The 21183-nt window shown below is 32.9% G+C and overlaps 2 long non-coding RNA genes across 4 annotated transcripts in view; one reads left to right on the forward strand and one right to left on the reverse strand.

The window, feature by feature from the left end:
* The window catches only part of LOC146993172 (uncharacterized), an 880419-nt gene that overhangs the window by 126734 nt on the left and 732502 nt on the right, over nucleotides 1–21183 (reverse strand). For 2 of the 3 annotated variants that reach the window (XR_015038634.1, XR_015038636.1), the window contains one exon: nucleotides 19800–19917. The exons of the other annotated variant lie outside the window; for it this stretch is intronic. This is a non-coding gene — a long non-coding RNA (uncharacterized LOC146993172). The remainder of the gene's footprint in view (nucleotides 1–19799; nucleotides 19918–21183) is intronic. 3 annotated transcript variants of the gene reach the window in all.
* LOC146993174 (uncharacterized) overlaps nucleotides 1–21183 on the forward strand; it is a 382674-nt gene that overhangs the window by 46527 nt on the left and 314964 nt on the right. The window lies entirely within an intron of this gene.

Raw genomic sequence — 21183 nt, forward strand, 5'->3', positions numbered from 1 at the left:
AGGAAACTGCGAACCCTCCTCCTTATATTCTAACCTCCTTGGGTCATATCCGTTCTCCAAGGTGATGTCGTCCTCTTTTCTCAAAATGGCGTCCCAATTCAAAGAGAGATAGTGACCATTTTTCAGTCTTTTCCAAGATGGGGAAAGAAGAAAACCTAGGATGGAATAATACGAGAGAGATAGAGAGAAAAAACGCCATCTTGTCATTTTCTGATAGGGTACCGGTAATCGAATACTTTTGTGACCGCCTGTACAGGAAATTGAGGAACACGTGTTAAGAAGAAACGTTCGTTGACAAAACGTCAGATGCGCCGAGAATCTCAAATCCTCCCAGTGCCCTCAAACAGGTAAAGAATTTCCTGCGAAATGTGTCCTCTGTGGAGGAGGACATGCATCTTGCAGTAAGGAATGCCCCAAAAGACCAGGAAATATAGATATTGAAAAAATTAATGAAGAAACACCAAACAATTCCCCAAATATGCAAAATCACCAGACTCACTCTACTCTCAGCCAATCACGTAATCAAGGATCAAGGAAGTTAATTTACGAAGTGCGCTAGGCTAGGCCTTTAACTCCGCATCATCAGAGATAGAATAATTACATCAAAAGAGGGGTTCATCTAATAAGGGAAAATTTTGAAGCCTAATTATAAAAATAAATGCTTTTCAGATAATGCCTTCCGCATGAGAAAAAAGGAAAACTCTTAGAAAGTCTTTAAATTAAATTTTGTGTTTAAAAAGGGCCAGGAATAAATTTTGAGAGAGGAGTCAACATTCAAAAAGTTTTGAAAAGAATAAAAAGGTGCAATACATTTCCTTGATTCTTGATATCAATAGCAAAATAAAATCCTTAGGACAATCCGGAGAGTTGGGCAAAAAGGGCTGGGGGCGAAACCCGTTGGGCGGGTTCTGGTAGCAGTTCAGTGTGATACACTGAAGCAGGAGAAGAAAATTATTGGTCGTTATTTAGTGCGACGTTAAAAGGTCCCCTTAGGGGGTCGAAAGCAACCCGTTTAGCGGGTGGAAAAGAAGCTTTTAAGAAGCTATTGAGAAATTAAATGCAGTCGCGTGCGGCTGCACTTAATTTCTCAATAGCTTCTTAAAATAAATAAATAAAAGAATATAGATAAAGAAGAAGATAAGTTGTCCCTTGTTAAAGAAACGTTAGAAGACTCTTCTTAAAGAGTTAAAGAACAGGGTTACCCCGGTCAATGCCCTTACGCATTGTTAACGCGGGGGCGGTTGGGGTTTAGGAACGAGAGGAAAGCATCCAATTGGGCATCTGTATTCCAATACCGACGCCGTTTAAAAGGTAGTTGAGCATAATCAGCTTGTAAGATTGCTCTGGGTCGCTTTTTAGAAGAGGCAACCGCAGGATCATATAACGGCAGGGTATGTAATACTGGATTTCCAACAAGATGGATGTTTTTGAAAAATCTTTCCGAAAGTCGCTGTATAAAGCGATTAATGGGCATAATTTTGAGGTCGTTATGAATGTCACCGTTCCTTATGAACCATGGAGCGTTTAATATCTGCCGTAAAAATTTTGATTGACAAATTTGGACGTGTTTACGGTTAGTCAGAGCAGCCGAGCCCCAGATGGGACTCGCGTAAGTGAGAATAGGCCTTATGATAGATTTATAAAGCAAGATCTTGTTATCAAGTGACAGGTCGCTATTTTTAGCGAAAAAGGGGCGCTGGTTGGCTTTGACAGCTTCCGCATTCGCAATAATTTTTTGAATGTGAAGTTGCCAAGTTAATTTTGAGTTTAGTAAAACACCAAGGTATTTGTAAGTAGTAACCAGAGAATAGGTTCACCGAAGAAAATTAGATTATCTAAACGAGGGATGTTTCTTCGGATGAATAAAGTGGCAGCAAATTTAGCGACATTAATTTTGATTTTATACAGTCCGAGCCAGAGTTCTAAGGCTCAAAGGTAACTCTGTAATGTAGAGATTACCGTGGTGATGTTGTTATGTTGAGTTAGGATTGCCGTATCGTCTGCATATAAAGCTAAATCGATACTAGGTGCCTTAGGCACGGCGTTGATATAGATATTGAAGAACAGAGGTGAGACAAGACTGCCCTGAGGACATCCAGCATGGATCGGGCGGGGAGTGGAGAGTTCGTGGTTAACTCGTACGCGGAAGCTTCGTCCGGCTAAGTACGAGCTAATAATTTTAATGATGTGAGCCGGAAACCCAAGTCGCATGAGCTTGTAAATAAGTCCGTCATGCTAAACCCTGTCAAAGACTTTAGCTATGTCACGTGTTAAGAAGAAACGTTCGTTGACAAAACGTCAGATGCGCCGAGAATCTCAAATCCTTCCAGTGCCATCAAACAGGTAAAGAATTTCCTGCGAAATGTGTCCTCTGTGGAGGAGGACATGCATCTTGTAGTAAGGAATGCCCCAAAAGACGAGGAAATATAGATATTGAAAAAATTAATGAAGATACACCAAAAAATTCCCCAAATATGCAAAATCACCAGACTCACTCTACTCTCAGCCAAACACGTAATTTGGGCACTGCCCCGTACAACCAATCATATGGGGTGATTACCAAGAGCAATCCAAACACGGTTAACGACAGGAAACTCCTCAAGAAATCTATGAATAAAAAATCTATAATAACGATAAAGAAGACCAATCCTTCAAAAATAAACGAAAATCAGTAAACAGAGACATAGAAAAACAATCCTTTGAAGAATTCACCGAGTTCATTACTGAAATTTACCAAATTTACCAGCAATACAAGCAGGCTGCTAACCCCGAATCCAGGCTCAAGATTGCAATGGCGCGCACTAAAGATATTCATCCAGAACGAGCATGAATAATTACCGCAGTGGCTAATTGCACCGAAGGTGCTAATAGCTAACAGGCTATTCACACCACCTACTTTCGCGCATGCGCAAGTACCAGGTACCAGCATTTTACCGCAGTGGCTAATCGCACCCAAGGTCCGTAGAAAGAACAGGTTAGCTCACTTGGGGTAAACAAACGAAAATGCGTTCTGGCTGCCTATTGGCTGTGACGTCATTGAAGTTTTCTCTCCTCAGATCAACATAGATTTTTGCATTGATTTAAGCTGAATGTAAGCTTGTGCGCGACTATGGAAACTCATTCGTTTCTTGTTTTTTTTTTTTCCCTCTCAAATATAATTAAATTTATGTAGCATAATGGTTGGTACGCACTGCGCGATTGCATTATGCACAATAATGCAGGCAAAATAAAAAATAATCAGCAGAATGTATTATTTCATAGGTATAGAAACTTACAGTGTGTTTTGATTTGATACAACTTATTTTGAATTTTCGGGTTACTTAAATTAATTTATTCATTAATATATATAGAAACTTCTATGCATTTTATTAGGTGTATTTAAATGCCAACGGTTTTGAATATTGTTGTGAATTGTGACAGATGCATATAAATATGCTTAAATAGTTTTAAATTATGTGTATGTAGCTCACTGCATTAAATAACTCTGGTTACACATGGAAAAATGGCCATGCAACCAGTCTTTTCTCCAGGAATTGAAGTCAAACCACCAGTGTTCGGCTGATGAGCCTTGTCAATTACTTAGAATTTGAGCCTATTGTACTGTTAATATGGTACATGCCAGAAATAGAATATCTTTAATGCACGGGATACATATAAGTAATAAGAAGGACTAACAACACCGCAGAGTACAGAAAGCAACATAGAAGTCCACAATTCATTTGGCGAGCAAATTAAGTTGTATTATTATACTTAAGGCTATCAGTTCTGGATAATTTAGTTACAGTAATTTTGCAAAGATAGTAAAGCAGTTCCTTCAGCAATATTAATTTTCTAATTATTAAGGCTTTTTTCTTTCATATTATTTGAAAACAGAGTAATACAGAGCATGCATTTAAATGCAATCAAAATTTAGGAAATGTATGATTTAAGAATATAGAAACGTTTAAAAAACAAATATGCTAAAATTCTTGTAAAGTATAAAATTTCATTTTCTATCTGTACTTATAATTTGTTATGATTTGTACTATGAATGAATAATATAACTTAAGCAAATATTTTATTTATTATAGTTTTAAAATTTGCATTCCATTACTATACAGTGCACCATGATATATTTCATGCAAAATTTCCTTTATAAAATTAAGATCCATATTTACTAAGATTTTGTGGAATGTAGTGTTTAAAATTTATTACCAAATTTGACTTTCGCATTTAATTATATAAATTTACCTGCAGAATTATATTTTGCTAGTATCTACGAATGTAATCATTATGTCTGTGGGGATATTGTACACAGGTCATCATATTAAATAAACATCCACCCTTTTTCCATGTGTTCACAGAAAGCACGATGACAGTCAAATGACGTTAAGATAAACTGCATAATGTATTTATGAGTGTATTTATCTGTGTATGAATAATATTTTTCCACAACTAAACTGATAACTCTAATTTTTTTTTCATTCATAGAATGGTTAAACTGAATATGCTAAATAAAATGTAACATTTAAGTTATAATATATACATATTTCTTTTTTGATACCAAAACAAACACATACAGCATTCAGTCCTATTAATATCTACCCACCAGCGGCCGAGCGGTAAAGTCGCTGAACACTGGTAGTTCGGTCCGAGGTTCGAATCCCGCGAACGGGCTGGCTGCATGGGCGTTTTCGTGGTTTCCCCATGTGTAACGTGTATACGAGCCAAAAGGAAGGTCCCAAAAGACCAGGAAATATAGATATTGAAAAAATTAATGAAGAAACACCAAAAAACTCCCCAAATATGCAAAATCAACACACTCAGTCTACTCTCAGCCAATCACGTAAGGATCAAGGAAGTGCAATTTACGGAGTTCATAGGCAATTACGCCTTTACCTCCACATCTTCAAAGGAAATTAAATCATCCGAAAGAGGGGACTGTCAGATAGGGTAAAAATTTTGATAAGCCGAATGACTTGGAGTAAGTGCCTTCACATTGAGTCAAAAAAAGGCAAAAAACTCAGAAGGTCTTAATTTTGCGCCGAAAAAGGGCCAGAATAATTTAGATAGGGGCAGCCATAAAAATTTGACTAGAAAAATAAAAGGTGAAGTTTCCTTGAACCTTGATAATCATTTTTAGCATACGTCAGATGAAGAATACGCAGGGGAATTCCGATGCGCGTTCTTCGAGGTGGGAGGGAGGGGGGAACCTGTTTACAGGTCGAAAAAGTAGTTCTGCCAGCACAGTCTGGATGTAATTTTATGACTGACCGTCTTCATAATCGTAGTGGCGATACAGCTATTCTCATGAAAAAATGTCTGAACAGTACCATCTTTCCTCTTCCCCTTATGAGCTTTGAAGCAAGTGTATCTAATTTGAACAGTGATAATAAAGAATATCTCATCATTGCTGTTTATAAGCCACTCAACAATAGCCTCAACACTCAAGATCTTGACTATATTCTCAAGTTATCCAACTATTATTTCGGGGGACCTAAATTGTAAGGACGCTAACTGGAACTCCAGGCGAAATAATCCAGACGGAATTATTCTTAATAATTACATCATCAACAACCCTGATATCAACATTTATGGTCCAGATGAACCTACGCATCTTCATCAAATCTCAAATACTTCTGATGTATTAGACATCTTAATTACCTTCAATGTTCCTCAAATACCTTTTCTCCAAGTGGATAATGAACTTTCTTCAGATCACCTACCAGTACGCTTCACTTTGTATGGTTTAAAGCATGGTCTTCCGCCTATAAAGTGTCGCATTAATTGGGAAAACTATGCTTAACACCTTGAAGAAAACATATCTGCTACCACTAAAATGACTAATAAAAGCGAAATTCGTGATGCCACAGTCTATCTTAGCAGTAAAATCAACGAAGCCATCAACCACGCCAAATTTATTCCAAAACAGACTAATTATACGGTCCCACAGAATATTAGACAGAAAATTACAGAGAAAAATAGACTAACAAAAATTTATCAACGTCCTCACTCCACCTAAGACAAAAGAAGATTTAATGCTGCCAATCGGAACCTCAGAAAACTTATCCAAGCGTACAGAAACAATTGCTGGGATAACTTCATTGAAAGTCTTTCGCACACCGACCATTCTGTGTGGAAAGTTGCTAAAGCTCTAGATATGATATTTTCTACTACTTTTCCTTATCCTTTTATCCGCGATTGAATTCGCATGTAGGTATGGCGGATAAAAACCGGTATTTTGATTTGTGATCTGACTTCGTCCATCAGAAAATGGAGTTGCTTAGCTTTTGCGAAATGTTTGATTTTGTTCAAGGAGGCGTAAATTCTCGCTATATTACTGAAGCAGAGAGAATTTTAAAAAGCGCATCATTTGGTAAAGCACGGAATTTTACTTGAAAAACCCAATGTACAAATTTTGACTTCCTATTGAAGGGTAAGTTCTATAGTGTAATGATCGCATGAAATCGACGGACATTTCATTGTTGGAAAAGGAAAAATAATTTTTTTTTTTTTTTTTTTAAATTTCTTGTTCATGTAAAGGAGGAATGGCTGGCTGTTGTAAGCATTGTGTCGCTGTTTTGATTTTAACGTTCACTGAATGTAAGCAAATGATTTCCTATGTATTTAACTTGGGATGTCCAGAAATTCTTTGCTGTCAAAAGTGTGTTTTTTTTCCATAAAATTTATTTTGAATCATTATATACTAAAAATATATTGATCTATATATGCGTTTATTGTATTTATACATACATAATAGCACACATAATACATAGCATTATATGTTATACATTATATTATAATTTATACATAATATATAGCTATTTAGCTTAATTTCTAAAATTGAAGTGCCGGAGCCCTATGGAAGACCGTCAGCAAATAGGGAACAAGAGTAAATAAATAAAACGACTATTAAACTAATTAATAATTTTAAAATTCAATTGTCAATTATTATCAAATTAATTAATATCTACTTAATTATTGTTTATTAAATGCTATTTAATCAATAATTATATATAATTAATTAAAATTTAATTGATAGCTATTAGATAATTAGTTAATTATTTATTGAAAGATTTAATAATTAAAGATTAAAGTAATTAAATATTTAAAATTAAATTAAATGTAAACAGATAAATTTCAATTTAATAAGCGATTTTTAATATAAATTTATTGCTAAAAATAAAATTTTCAAGATAGAATTCCTACTGAAATTGTTATTCAATTACATAAAAGCTGCAATTACAATATTCAATTACAAGTGCAGCATCCTTCTTGTTTAGAGCTCTGGTGCACTCCGGCTGGAATTATGATTTTTTACAAAAACTAAGAAGCATCGGAGCAGGGATCCGGGGAGCTCCGGCCCAATTTAAGCTCTGATCGTAGGGTGAAAAAACTTCTTTTATCATCACAAAAATTAAATATTATTAAAATAATATAAAGTAATAATTAAAATTTATAAAGTATAGCTGATGAAAATTCAGATAATGCTGAAAACAGGGCAAAAGAGAATGATGGTGTTAGCGTATGAGAGGGTGGAAACTAAAAATGAGGGAAATCTTGGTGAGAGAGAATGTTTTCTTTGACCGCGGCTCTTTGTTGATATAATTATAGCCATTAAACCAAGGAGGTTAGAATAGAAGGAGGGAGAGTTCGCAGTTTCCTCCACTATCGGGGAATGAAACTCCGCCGAACAAGCGGCGTCCATGTTTGTGACTTCAAAACATTGCATTACGGCAGTGACATGTACGTGTTTCGAAGCTGTTCCGTGCATTTATTTTCCAGTAAAAATATGTTAAATTTATAATGAAAGCCCTCGCTATTGTTGAATTTTTGTTTTAAAGTAATAAAGATGATATCCATAATTTACTATGTACAGCAAATTATTAAGAAATAGTTCGAAATCTAAATGCATGTGCATAACATTAAAGCCTTTAAAAAATGATGTTTCTGCATATTTCACGGATCTGCTTAGGTTAGAAAATAAATCTTAATAAAATAAAACAAATTTATGTGAATTCATTGATTTCAGTTTATGCGCATTTCATATTTATTAATCTCAAAGAAACTGCCTTTAATTAAGTTGAATTACAGAAATACACCTACATAAGTTTTTGGATACATCTTTCCACATGTTCAGTTGTGTAAATATTTTACTTAATTTTATCACTATACTGCTCAGAAATTTGTAAGTTTATGCAAAAAATTTTTAACAACAGAACAGTTTATCTTAACTTAAAAAAAATGAATAATAATTAATATATAAAGAAAAGCATTGCTTTATTTAACACCTTTACAATTAATAAAAATAGTAACAATTGATTTCTTACTTTTCATGAAAGTTATAAAACGAATTAACTAAAACGTTCAAATTATACAATTTAAATCCTACCATATAGCATTGTATCTTAAGGAACGAAGATACCAGCTATAAACAGAAACATTAAAATGTATTTAATATATTTTGATTATAGTTATATTAATTAACCTATTTTAAGTCCTTTTTTTCACATCTGGAAAGAAAACCACATGACATTGTGATATTTTTTGACATAGTTGTCATATTACATAAAAAAAAAAAAAAAAAAAAAAAAAAAAAGAAAATTAATACTTACGTGTGAAAAATAATGCCCGGAATTTTTTTCGAGAATCTATTTATGCATCCATATGCAATACAAGCTGACATGCTTCAAAAAGAAAAGAAAAAAATGTTGCAATGACAGGCTTCCTTGCACAAGTCACGGTGATAACAGGAAGATGGCCTCCAAGCTTCACCGTTTGAGTTGAACCTTCCCTCCTTCTATTCTAACCTCCTTGCATTAAACGGATGTGTGACACAGGTAAAATGAGTCCTCAATCTGAATCCTAAGGATGAATGTAAAGTTACTGGTTACACTTTTCGCTCCCCGTATTTGCTTACACTTGTGGATACTGTGACAAGACGATGTATAGAAGCAATGAGCCATTTATTGCAGTATTTCACTCTTATTGTACTCGTTGTCACTTTACGCACATTTAAGAACACAAATTTTCCTTCCTGCGAGGATAACTAACTCTAACCATCGATAACAATACACTAGATACGATAGCATGGCGAGAAATTTACGCGTTCCTACTCAAGTCCCCCAAATTTAGTGCCATTCCTAAAGGGAAAGGTTTCCGAATATCAGTGAGGGGACTTTACTTGAATGTCTCATGTTCTCATTAGTTCGCATTTCTAGGGAAATTGAGTATTGCAAGATCTGCTTATTGTTAAACTAAAACGTTAGGAATTCTACTTTTTTTTCCTTGAAATTGTAGTTCAGTTTTGTAAAATGAAGTACCGGACCTCATCTTAGGGCTCCGGTGCGCTCCAGCTAGAATTGTAATTTATTTTAAAAATTGAGAAGTACCGGTGCTGGGCTCTGATGCAATTTAAGCACTGGCTATTATATACATAATAGCACTACTTATCAGATGCAATTTTGAGAATATCAACAAGCAAAGCACTTAAAAATGAAAAAAAAGACACTTGTAAAAGAAATATTAGTGTTCTATATGTATTATAGAAAATACATGAAATGAATAATACCATTACCAAACACTTCAAAAAAAAAAAAAAAAAAAAAAAAGCAGATTAAGTATTTTCTACCTCAGTACTCAGTACTATAAGCAATCCTGCCATATAACGTGTAGTTAATTTTTGATTACATAATATTACAAGCATTTTCTTTAGATTTGTCCTACGAGTGGTTAAAACTGATAGTTCAATCTCATCTCAAATCCGGGTGAACAAGCAGTGCAGTTTTTTTTTTTTTTCGAATACAAGCGAGTTTTCCCTATAAAGTTCTTCATAAAGCATTCTTCTTCAGGCTGATAACGAATGTGCTTAGTCATATTCAAAGACCCTAATCTAACCTTACCTTTCCTTTAGATTCCATATTCACATGTTATATCTTTATCTGTTAAGATTTGTTCATAACAGGATCACAAAGCTTCTACCAATCCAGCAGGAGCATACTCAAAATGTCAAATCCATGTGATTGATAACAAAATCGATGTTTTCACCTTGCAAACCTTTATAAATGTTCCAAATTTTCTTAAGGATTCTTAATAACCTTATTATTTAGAAATGCGTTTATTGATGTTTTTATATTAACAAAAGCATTTAAATATAAAATATCAATTTTAAAAATAACTGAAGTTTTCTTTTAACCAGATTTGCTTTTCTAATGCTGTTTTTAATTAGTAACATTATGTCTGAACAAAAAATTTAAGAATAAGTCTATTAAAAAGGTCTGTGTGATAAGTCTATTAATGAATAACATTGTATGAACTTCATCATCTTTGAATATGAAACACTGAATTAACTCTTTGAATATGAAACATCCTAAATGAAAACACCGAGTCCATTTCAATCTAATACAAGAATAAATTATACATATCAAAATTCACAGTAAGAGCTTCTATATTACACAAAGATTAGAAACCAAGTCTCCACTTACAAAATCTTACACTGACATAATGGTCTTGTACTGAAACAGAATTGTAGCAACATAGATGATATAAATTACATTATGCCAAAGAATTATTTAAATTTCCTGAATAAATTATAGCATTTAGAGTAAAGAAAGACACACACACAAAAAAATTTCAGATTTGTTGTAAAATTGGTGCCATGTCTTTATGCTATAATAACTTTACACATTATCTACACATGTGTTTTCCTGTCAGTCAAGAAGATTGATGGAAATATTGTTCTTACAAAAATTATTCTGACATATATTTCTTTTTGAGTTACATGATCAACAGAAACTATACAGCTATAGCGTATAAAAAACTTTGAAAAATTATATATTGAAACTTGTGGAAATTTGGGGAAATTTATTTGGTTCGATAATCAAGAGGTAAAAGTGGTTTATTAAAAATTTCTCAGTGCTATAAGAAACCAACGAGAATTTATGAGTATGTTTCGATATCATGTTTATCCATTATTGGGGCTAACATACATTGTTATCAGTTTATGTTTGCCCAAAATGGTCGAAGGTTGAGTAAAAATATTAGGAGTTTGAAGATAATCATCAATATACCTTAATATCTTTGCAACAGAAATATAATACAAAAAAAAAAAAAAAAAAAAAAAAAAATAATATTATCAAATGAATTTTAGTATGCCATAACAGTTTCATGGGAAAATATAACACACCTCTTAGATAAACAACTACAATCATTATATACAACAGCCATTTCATTTAAAAAAAAAAAGGCATAAATTACATTAATCAGATAAAATTTGTTGTAAGAGCTTCATTATCTGGTTCAAATTCTTAAGCAAACAAGAAACCATTTCAAGTACCATAACATAATTTTCATAAGAGAATTCCATCCATCACAAAATAGCACTTTGGTAGAAATTTGATCATTTAAAAAGTACAATTTCATATAATGCATATTTTTTATTCTTTATTCTTACGGAAAACATTGTATTTTGAAAGAAAGACGACGCTTTCTTTCTTGTAAGTACATAGACTCCAGAATTCTAATAATTATAATAAAAAAGGCATTTGCCAGCAAAATAACGGTTAACTATAAAATCATAACCATTTGTATAATATAACCATTTGTATGCACTGTCTTTGGTCGCACGTGTACCAGGAATGCATAAAAAAAAAAAAAACCTAACACTTTTATAAAATGCTGAAACTAGGGGTTGGATAATCAGAAAATACTTAAATATTTAGTATTTGAATGAGGTTGATTGTGTATGCTTTATATAGCTTTGTCCAAAAACAATGTACTATTCGTATGTAACACAGAATAAAGTATACTAAATTACTGTTGACAATTTCAGTTTCTTGGTGTATATTTCATAGCTGATTATACACATGTAATATTAATGTGTGCCAGTTTTCAATCGAAAGCACTACACAAGGGCATCATCTACACCCTTAGGTATAGATGAGCCTGAGCAAGCTTTACTGTAATCAAATAAACCATAACCATTTTACCTTAGACTATTCATTTAACAACTGCGGCAAAATTTGGTACACTTCTGTTATCAGGACCGAATTCAGAAATGTATGTATGAATGCGTTCACATATGCACGTATATATGTACGTATGCATGTATGTTTGTATATAAACACACATATAAAAGTGCATACACACATACATACATTTCTGAATCCAGTCCCTATAACAGAAGAGTACATAGATTTTTCTATATAATAAAACATAAAATTTATGTGTGTATTTTTTTATAAGGAACAATATTTCTGATATGAATCAGCTGTCATCAACTAATGTCAAGAGCAAGTGAAAAACAAAAGAATAATTGTATAGAATTAAGATGTAATATATATTAAAAAAAATTTCTTTAGTGTAACTGTTCTTTTATTCATAGAATTTTATACTTGTATTTTCTTTTATTCAATCATTAACAGTTAGAAATGAATAGTGATTGGCTAAATATGGATATGTTCTTGTGTGTTTCATGCAGTTCTACTTCTGGTACTTACTCTGCGACATACTGAATTTAATTTTTATTTGGAAACTGATTAAATTAATTGTGATGGTGTGTGCTGAGAAATGGAATTTTGTGAAGAATATTTAAACTTGCCAATAAAAATAGGAATAATTTTAAAGTTTCTGTCAACATTTTTTATATTGTTATCAAATGTGACTTTAAAAAATTCTTTTTTTTTATAGTAAAATGTGAATTGCATTAAAAGGGTATGATTTTATTTTAATTCCTTTATGAAAATAATTAACCTAAAAGACACACAGATCTCATTAACATATGAAAAACATAATAGTTCTATAAGCAATTCAAATTATATATTGTGATATACAGTAAGACCCCGCTTAACGCAGGGGATACGTTCCATCAAAATAGAGCGTAATGCGAAACAGCGCTAAACGAGGCTATCTTTACATGTAAATATTGGGGTTAGGGGAAGATGGCTAGGAAATTGGTTAGGTATTAAATTTAAAAAGTATGTTTTTTTAATAAAAATAAAACCAAACATTTATTTCTTAAAGCCCAAATTAATACCACATTATTATTTCTTGCAAAAATAAAAACAAAATATAAATAACAAAATGAATATTCTTAAAAAAAAACAAATAAAATTCTAAGTCAGTCATATTTAGTTAGCCTTCCGCGTTTTCAGTGTTCTGCCTTTTTGTGACAAAAGCATCTAATGTTGTCTGCCTTTTTCTTTTGCGTTGTTCTCTTAAAAGTTCTTCATAAACGGATAGAGCATCTCTAACAGCATGCCTTACTTTTGAGCTCCTGTCAAAATTCGGATCATTTTCAATGAATTGATCCATTATTTCAGTTATGGTAGACAAACTCCTTTTTACAAACGCCATCGAAAGTTCATTTTGCTCTTCTTCTGAATCACTGCTGTCAACATTTTTGTTTTCTTCTTATTCAGTTAATTCCTTGAGCTCATCATTAGAAAGACTAGCCGCTGCTTCTTGAATTATTTCTTCGACATCTTCCACATTTACCCCTTCAAAATATGTCTGTACAATACCGCACCAAACAAGAAATACAAGTACACTCTTTCGGATATGTATTTGAAACCTATCGCTGCATAATATTTCGTGGAATACCCGTATGCTGCGAGCGATTTCGTGGAATCCCCGGGTTGAAATAAAAGAGCGCTAAACCGAAACAGCGTTAAGCGGGGTCTTACTGTATTCTAAAAGCAAAATTATATAATACATAATGATATAAATTAAATACATATAATAAATATATAAAACTCTATAATGAATAATGATCATAACTGTATAATAAATGCGAACACACATTATATCACTGTGCTGTGAATGGAAGAATATTTAATTAGAAATTTACCTTTTATATATATTTGATAACATGGAACAGTAAAACATAAAGATCACAAGAAGCTATGAAAATAGGTTATGCAACTTAAGAAACAACAAGTTCTATGAAATGCACTTTAAGTTACTGCAATATCATGAGACACCATAAATAACCATAAGACGCGATAACTTAAGACAATATCATAAGACATACTACCAAGATAAGTATAATTTGTTCCTTCTTTTACATCAATAAGTTTTCTTTAAAAATTTAACCAGTGAATGCCAAAACAAATTTATTATCGGTGCCTTTGATGCAAGGTCACACAAAGATAAACTCGATTTAGCAAATTTCTGAAACATTAAAGTCAAAAGTGTTAAATTACAACTGTTAAGAAAGCAATTGTCTGGCAAATTTTAATTCTTATATGAAAACTGAATTAAATTTCGAATAAGTGACTGGGCTTGTACAGTATTTTAGAAGATATTTCATGTTCATACACTGAAAATAAATTACACTTTAATGAAAGAGCTGGAAATATAGTCTGCATGATGCATAAAATATGATCAAATCTATTTGTAAAATACTTAATGCTTACTTTCAGGAATGTAGCTAGAGGGTAACAGTTTTTATATATTATTCTGAGAAATAACTTTAGATTGATTTGCAACACTTGGTACAAATAAAGATATTTTTCACCAAAGTATTAATATTATTTTCAGACTTTTTACTGTCAAACTAAATGTAGAAGCTAGACGATTTGAATATTTCATCTAACCTCTTCATTTAATGACATAAATGTATTTTTAACAGAATTAATTTTTACTCAGGGAAAGAACATGTTGTCTAGCTGCCCGGGTTTCAGCCCAGCTTTAATACAGAAAGCCAAAACACATCAAATACAATTGAATGATACAGCATTTTAAAATGTTGCAAAAATTTTAAATGCAATTTTGTGGAAGAGCTATTGCAATTACCTACATACTAAAACCTTGACCAAAAATTCAAGAAAACAAAGATACTCCCTTTTCTTTCCAATGAACAAAAGTCATATACTAATATAGGGATGCTCAACTTATTGTACTATAAAACCTAAACATAAGAATGAAATTATGTCAGCTATCTGAGATGTCCAATACCTAGAAATTCTATATATTGTAGAATAGAACCTGCGTCTGAAAACAGACGACAGGTAAAACATAATTCAAATACTTTACTTTTAGCCTGGAAGCAGGTGTTCTATATTAAACTGTCTTAATTCACATACAGAATTAGTGATATAATAGCTCAAAATATTGTAAGAATCAAACATGCATTATAAAGTCAAAAGTCTTTAATCCGGACTCGTCGGGACTTCGGCGATTCCGAATTATCGATTTTTACGGATTATAGATCATCAGTTTAAATCTGGTAAGATGGCATGCAGAAATTATAAAATGAAAAATATGAAACCGTAATTTATGAAATAAAGAGCAATTATGATCTAAAGGGTATCAAAATTTACAAAAAAAAAAAAAAAAAAAAAAAAAAAAGCTTAATATTTATTTGTTTACTTTATTAAACATTTCTTTCAACGCACGCATGCGTAAAGCATACATTACGCATAGTCGAAAGTAGAAAATTGGAACCAGAAAACTATTTGATTTGTATTCGTGATATTTATAATGACGAGGAATTTGATTTAAATCATATCAAAGACTGAGTACATCGAGATGAAATCTACATTATAAGCCGAATAAAATAAAAACATCTGCCCTGAAGATAAGGATAGTGCTGACAGATCAACTTACAGTTCATTGCGCGCCGTCTGTTTATCAACTGCGTTGCCGTACGCACAACACATGCGCAGAAAGTTTGTAGCTTTGAGGTCCGGATTATAGATCATTCTGGATTAACGACTTTTGACTGTATTAACATTAAAAAAATCTATATACATTTATTAGTGTACGAGGATTGATACTGAAATATTATAAGGTCACTTTCAAAGAAATGATAGAAACATTTCACTCAGGGAAGGGACATTCTCTCTGGCTGCCCGTGTTCCATCCCAGCTTCTGTAACATAAGTTTCATAGTAGAATTTTAAAATTCCAGGAAAGAAACTTACAAAGAAATTATTGAACATACCTGGTTCTATGATTTAGCCATTCTTACAGACATAATAACTAAATCTTAAACTTCAAGGAAGGGGGAGAACTAAAGTCTTTGAATTAACCCGTTCACGATGGGCAATTTACTATGCTAAGCCTAACTTAAAAAAAAAAAAAAAAAAAAAAAAAAAAAAAAAGGATAAATGAAATTCGCCTTCTAATTTTAGTTACATTATGAGAAGAACATTCAGGTAGTCCTCACAATTAATTCTAAACCTTTGTTATTATATTTTCCTTAAAGATTTTATAAAATACTCCTAAAATAATATAATTTTGCCCTTTTCCCACAAATAAATATACATGGAAAAATATCCAAACAATCGCAAATTTTATTTAACACAACACACAATTAAAAAATATTAAAACCATGTTTCATAAAAATTCAACGAGCAAACAACGAAAAGTAAGCAATGTTTCAAAATGAGACAGTGTATGATATTCTTTGAAACATAGGTGTACATAAAGTCCAACCATGCATTAGTCACAGGAATATAATATCTGCTGATATTTTACTCAGCAAATTTGACTCATTTAGCATTTGTATATGTTATACGGTCAGATAGAGCTTTCATATCGCTATTAAAAAAACTTTCACTAAGCGATACAAAATATTCCTCTCAATGCCGGAAAACTCAAAGAGTAATAAAAAAGTCTTTAATAATTGAACATCTACTTCACTATAACCGATAATAAAAATAAGACAAATTAATAAATTAAATTAAAAGTATTCCAGAGCATCCAGAACATATTCATGTAGAAATCATCGACGACCAATGCTGACTTAGAATACCTAGGGAGGTGACGTCATCCCAGCTTAGCACAGTGCGGAGCAGTCGAGACCAATGCGAGATAGCGTCCAGACGGGGGGACGAGCGGAGGCAATCAGATGGCTTGTAAATTCTCCAAGAGTTGGTGGAAACAGATGATTTCCTTTGATGTTTAAGTTCCATGTAGCCAAGCTGATCATATTATCTAAAATAGCTGTGGATGTTGCGTGTGTATAGGACTGAAATGTTCATCATTACATGAATCCTGTGGACTGAGTTTAACTATCATGACATCACCTGCAATATTAATTTTTACTTGACTTACCTTTATTACTTTTATATATTTCTTATTAGTAAAATAAAGCTTTTAATAATGCAATATCCGTGCTCTCCTCATATTACGAAAATAAATTCTACATTCATTTGTTTATATAAAATGACCCATTACATTACTCAGCACTTAGTGATTGTGTATATTCTACACATTTAGTTTAGATTGCTTTCGTTTGCCATTAAAAAAAGATATACAGTGGATGGACAAAAATATGGAAACACCTTGTGAAATGCATGTTTGAAAAGAAAGATCGATTTTAATGAAATATGTAGGTGGCGCTGGCGTTTTTGACTACTGACGCCACCTATACAACTTCGTAAATGTGCTAAACAGTTCAGTTGTTGTCGGAATACTGTTATGTGAGGTTGTCATTGCATTATGTCAGAGTTAACAGACTTCGAACATGGGAAATTGTTGGAGCACGTATGGTAGGTGCTTCTGTAAGCAAGGTAGCCGAGGTGTTTAGTGTTTCAAGAGGTACTGTATCGAAGATTTATTCCGCATATTTGAAAAGCTGAAAAACATCATCTGCTAAATCACAGCGCAGACGAAAGTGTGTCCTGAGTGATCGTGACAGACGATCATTAAGGGCAATTGTGACAAAAAATAAGACCACAGCTGCAAAAGTTACTGCTGAAATGAATGTTGTGTTACCGAACCCTGTGAGTACCAAAACAATTAGAAGGGAGCTTCATAAACAGGGAATTGCTGGCCGTGCAGCAATTGAGAAGCCACTCATCGGTGATGCTAATGCCCATAACATGAAAAGGTGGTGTTTAAGTCATAAAGCCTGGACTATAGAGCAATGGAAGCGAGTAATATGGTCTGACGAGTCTTCTTTCACATTGTTTCCCACTTCTGGCCGAGTTTACGTTTGAAGAACGCCATCTCAATCCTATAATACAGACTGCTTGTTGCCAAGAGCGAAACATGGCAGGGTTCTGTTATGGTTTGGGCAGCCATATCGTGGTTCTCTGCTAGCCCCATGATAACTGTGTTAGGGCACATGACTGCCAAGACTTATGTGAACATTTTGGCCGATCAAGTTCATTCCATGGTACAAACTTTGTTTCCCGATGGTGATGGTGTCTTCCAAGACGACAAAGCCCCTGTTCACACAGCTCACATTGTCCAGAACTGGTTTTCTGAGCACGAGGATGAGTTGTCCCATCTCCCCTGGCCATCACAGTCACCAGACCTGAATATTATCAAACCTTTGTGGTCTACATTGGAACGGAAAGTGCGTTCTCGTTATCCACCGCCAACATCGTTATCTGAACTTGCCACCGTTTTGCAGGAAGAATGGTATAATATTCCCTTGGCAAACATACAGGAACTGTATTTATCCATTCCGAGAAGACTGCAAGCTGTTTTTGATGCCAACGAGTTTCCTACACCATATTAAGCAAAGAAACATGTTTTTTTAAAGGTGTTTCCATATTTTTGTCCAACCCCTGTATGTTTCGCTGAGGATTAAAAATATTCATCACAAAGCACCAAAAATCTAAGAGTAATAAAATAAATAAAACCAAGGGAGGGAAAATATCAGAGTAATAATAATAAAAAAATACTCTAATGATAGAACCTCTACCTCACTATATCCCAAAAATAAAAATGGTACCTCAATGCAGGGAGAGCCTGTTTAAGAGACCTTACATTGCTCAACACCCACCCACAAATCTCACTCGCATTCGGAAACAAAATACCAAAAATAAAAATCATTGCATAGGAATGAAGGTAACCATACTTAACTTTCCATATATTTCCCCATAACAGGCATACAGCTACATCTAGCGGCTAAAAAGCCAAATGTGGTACACCCGGTCGATACAGTGAATTAAATGGCGATTCAAATATAACATACCCGGCCTTGAGGTAATGTTCGCTGCTGATGCACATATGATCACACGCCTGTACTGAACGGGGTAAAGGGTATAAACTCATTTTAAAACAAAATTAATTTTGTGAAAATATTACACAAATTGAAGGAATATACATTTTTACTATAATGTAATCTACGATTTGTCACTTTGAAAATGTGGAGAACTAAAGCGCGAAATAAAAGAAAACTGAAACAAACATTTGGAAAATCTCATCGAGCTTAAATTAGTTTCTCAATTAGATGTATAAGTGTGTTTAAAATTAAGCCAAATAACTTCCTAAATAAATTTTTATTTACATTTCTTTTTTTGTTCAACATTTAACTTTCATTGGTTTTAAGAGAAACAGCAGTTGATATAGAGACTCTAAATTCGGAAAAAACTGAAAAAAAATTGGTTTATACACAGGCAGTGCAATTACACTGACCTGTTGGGAAGAGAAGACACCGTTGGACAAGGAAAATATTAGGCCAGACAGAGAGGAAAATTCATAGCCTCCTCCTCGTAATGCGAAAGGAGGCCACTTGGGAAAAAATTACATTACAGCAGTAATTTTGAAACCACTATGAAGCAAGAGAACTCTAACAAATCTCAGACTTCTGATAATTATAGTGTGATTAACAGTTCAACCTCACATCGAATATTAAAATACAATATAAAGAAAGCACCAAATCAAACACTTCAATATGGAATTCAAAACCTAAGAAATTAATGCATAAATGCTACCCTAAACATTAAAACATAATGTGAAGCGTTCACATAAAATAAATAACTAGTAAAAATCGAATATAAAGCAACATGTGAAAAGGGAACTACAAATTATAACATTCAAGCATTTCTAGTGAAAGTAAAGTTAATATAAAACAAGAATTACCAGCCACAGATGTCTTTTTGCTCTGCACTATTTCTCCGTTCTTTTCATCTTCGTTCTTTTTCTTTCATGATATAATGTTCTGCAATCCAAGAGTGCACAAAAATGATGACAAATTACACTAGAAGAGGCCAAGGGGAGAGGGAAGGAATCATTAGATTTTAACTACCTTGAAATTAAAGAATAATTATACACAAAGAGAAATATCTAATATGGTTTCTTAATTTATAAAACTTCAAAAGTAGCCTTCTTTGTTTTAAATTCCAGCAATGTTCTACATTGTTACTAAAATCATGACTGCAGTCGATAGAAAAGCAAATGATTTTCCTAATACGACAGAAGTACAGTAAGCGAAAGAGGTTTTTAATGTATGGGTACAACATGAAGAATGAAAGAAAAAAAAATTATACAGTTATTATGGATACACAGAATAAAAGAGATAATAATCTTCGAGAAAATTAAATAATTTCAGCGCTGGTAGAAAGATGGCTCCGAAAGACAATAAGCGGGTAATTTCAAATGACAAATAAACAAAATAAACTTTACTGTTATTTTTGAGCAGGTGTTATATATTAAACTATCTTAATTCACACACAGAATTAGCGACATAACAGATCAAAAAAAGAGTAAGAATCAAACTCGCAATATATTGACATTAAAAGAGCTATACATATATACTTTTATAGCTTTTTTTTTTTTTTTTTTTTTTAGAAAGGGCTCAAAAACACCATTCTAAAAACAGATTTCGAAAAACATCTTGCAAACAAAAGTCATAAACCATAAAATAAATATTTCATTCAGAATTTTAACGCAAGAAACGTTTCTAATTTTAAGTTCTTTACTTAGGTACACTCATCCATGAGAGAGGACAGCTTAGTCCAATGTACAAGAAATTATCCTGTAATATTACCACATCACTTTAATGCAATTATAGCAATATTTCACTCAGGGAAAGAACATATTGTCTAGCTGCCCGAGTTCGAGCCCAGCTTTAATACAGCAAGCCAAAACACATCAAATGCCATTGAATGATATACCATTTTGAAATGTTGCAAAAAATTTAAATAAAGTTTCATGAATGAGCTATTGCAATTACCTATATACTAAAATTTTGACCAAAAATTCAACAAAACTAAGATACTCTTTTTTTGTTTCGAAGGAATCAAAGTCATATACTAATGGAGGGATGCTCAACTTATTGTACTATGAAACCGAAACATAGGAATGAAATTTTGTCAGCTATGTGAGATGTCCAGTACCGAGAAATTCCGTAAATTGTAGAATAGAACGCACGTCTCAAAACACACGAAAGGTAAAACACAATTCAAATACTTTACTTTTAGGCTTGAAGCAGGTGTTCTATATTAAACTGTCTTAACTCACATAC

Source organism: Stegodyphus dumicola, chromosome X1 (genome assembly GCF_044657685.1).
Source record: "Stegodyphus dumicola isolate Sdum_Otavi_A_Nest chromosome X1, ASM4465768v1".
Lineage (NCBI taxonomy): Eukaryota > Metazoa > Arthropoda > Arachnida > Araneae > Eresidae > Stegodyphus > Stegodyphus dumicola.